Source organism: Engraulis encrasicolus, chromosome 22 (assembly GCF_034702125.1).
Source record: "Engraulis encrasicolus isolate BLACKSEA-1 chromosome 22, IST_EnEncr_1.0, whole genome shotgun sequence".
Taxonomy (NCBI): domain Eukaryota; kingdom Metazoa; phylum Chordata; class Actinopteri; order Clupeiformes; family Engraulidae; genus Engraulis; species Engraulis encrasicolus.
Window position 1 is genome coordinate 39146215 of NC_085878.1, and position 2500 is coordinate 39148714.

The following is a 2500-nucleotide window of genomic DNA, read 5'->3' on the forward strand; positions in this document are numbered from 1 at the left end:
ACGCTTCATTTTTCTCCTTCCTCTCTCCTCTCTCTCTCCCAGTCTCTCCCTCTCTGTCTCCACCACAACTCAAAGGTGGTAATGTGACACCGAAGGTAACAGAAGCCACTGACTAGAAAGATGTTAATCCTGACAAAGTGGCACGGCATTAGTCCAAGCCCCTGTTAGATTGAATTCTGCATCCCAGGAGACTGTGGGGCAGCGGTGCTGGTGGCAGTCCATCTCTTTGAGTGGCCCTCGGAGACAGACGCCCGTGTATGTGTTAGTGTGTAGCGAGAGAGAGAGAGAGAGAGAGAGGGAGAGAGAGAGAGAGAGAGAGAGAGAGAGAGAGAGAGAGAGAGAGAGAAGAAAGAGACTGGGCCGCCCGGCCTACAAAGAACAACAGCACCCTCTATTGAAAACCTCTGCCGCTTTGCTTTTTACACTTTCTCTCCGTCTGTCTACCGCTCTAGCTCTGTCTCTCTTTCTCTCGCCCCCCTCTCCTCCTTGTCTCCGTCTCTCTCTTGCTTTCTCTAACTCTCCCTCTCTTTTTCGTTTTGTCTGTTATGCAGTCCCAATTTCTGTGAAGGATTTTCCTTTGTTGGAGTTTGGTCCTTCAAGGCTCCTTAGGCACAGACAGTCCCCTACCCTCTTCTCGCAGAAACCGAAGAGCTGTTTGACTGCCCCAACATAAAGTAAAATCGCAGCCAGTCACCTGGGGACTTTGGACTATAAGAATTAATATTCGAAACTTTGAATGATTGTCAATCAGTTTTGTATAGTGCGCTAATAGGCTACTGACGTGCTTCCAGTGACGTCTTTAGGCGCTTCAGGCAAATGTTTAAATTAAATTAAAAAAAAAAAACAGTTTATGGCACAGGCTACACGACCGTTACATGCATGGTTGATTGAGTGTGGTTTTGATTCAAACATCAACACGTATCCACCAATAACCAGACACCAGAATCACGTAATGAAAAAATATTCATGCCACGGAGGCATGCCAACCAGTGATGAAGCGAATGTACAAAATAAATAAAGGATGGGTATGTCTATCCCATGTGTTCCCCCCCACATGATCTGTTTGACGTTCCATATCGGCAAAGCAGAATATTGTTTGGAATATGTGCGTGCGTAATGATTAATTCACCCCAAATTCAGCTCCAGTTCCCTTCGAAAGAGCAGCAACCCAGGACACGTAGTAGGAAATGCCATCGGTTTAGATTGAATATTCATAAATAGCAAAATATCGACATTCACTGACTCCTGTCATAACCGTGTCTGTGATGACTTATATACCAAGCCAATGCAATTATTGGGGATTGTATACAAGTTGAGATGTGTTGTCCGCAAAAGGGCAGAACAGAGCAGCTCACGTTTACAGCCTTGCGTTTCATATCATCCTCTAATTGAGATGCAAGGCGGCACGATTTTACATTGAATTCACACACAGTTGCGCACAAGCGGAGCGTACGCACGTCATACAATGAGTTCGCCTCAAAGGCTAAAGCGATGTGGAGAAAATACATGTCAGTTCATCCATGAAATGTAGCCGTACATAGATGTGATGTTTGTGAAAACCTTTCAGGAATGATGCTTCGTAGATGTGTTCTGCATTTCAATTGGTGTGTCAGAACACTTTGGTTCCCTCGGCAATAGGGTACGTAGCCTATTCCAAAGATAATTCCAACAACCACATCTCATCCATGAGATAATAATAAACAACAATGACTGTTCTTATCATAACTATAACGAAGCATAAAAAACTTATTTCCAAATCATAAACCTATCTGACCACAGCAGCGTAAAATGGAAAAAATGGGGATATTACCAAGTGTCTACGGTAACCATATGACTTATTGACTCCCATACCACTTACGTCTGAGTATTTTGTCATTCTAACTTATCGAAAAATTCAGGGGAAAGTTCATTTCTTCGGTCACAAAACCACCCATAAAAGCTCATGGGTAAGAGGTATGCATATAACCTGGCCAGAATGACTCCGTATCGCCCTTTCAGAGGCGAAGACAAACATGATCTGAGTGTAAAAGATTTTCGATGTAAAGGTTTAGACGTCGATTGACAACAAAAAATGAGAATTTCTCTTATACAGCACTTTCACGGATTTTTACCGTTATGGAAATACTACTGAACTGGATAATGCTCGCAGCACAGCAGAAACCTAGAACAAAATACACAGTGGAAAAAACTTAATAGGCTACAGATAGCCGCTTACCTTAACAGTTAATCAGGCAGTGATGTGTATGCCCACTGTGTTCCCCATTTGAAGCTCTAAATGGACTCGTGTCTTCTGACAGCCAACATCAACATCCCATAAGACAGTCTTCGTATCAGCAACTCCAGATTCAGAGATTCTTTCCCCAAAGGCAGTTCAACATCAGTGGGAAAAACACTCAAAGCTGGTAAAACACGAAGTGATGCGAAGCAGAGGGCGCCGAAGCGCAAAAGACGACTATCAAAGAAGATTACAGACGAATAAAAACTGTAGCATCCCCCGCGT

The 2500-nt window shown here is 43.5% G+C and overlaps 1 protein-coding gene across 1 annotated transcript in view; it reads right to left on the reverse strand.

Annotated features, from left to right (window-relative positions):
- Positions 1-2500, reverse strand: part of cdh11 (cadherin 11, type 2, OB-cadherin (osteoblast)) — a 134528-nt gene that overhangs the window by 131787 nt on the left and 241 nt on the right. Inside the window, exon 1 of the mRNA XM_063188968.1 lies at positions 2216-2500. This exon is cut by the window's right edge and continues 241 nt beyond it. The gene's annotated coding sequence lies outside the window, so the exon portion shown is untranslated. The remainder of the gene's footprint in view (positions 1-2215) is intronic.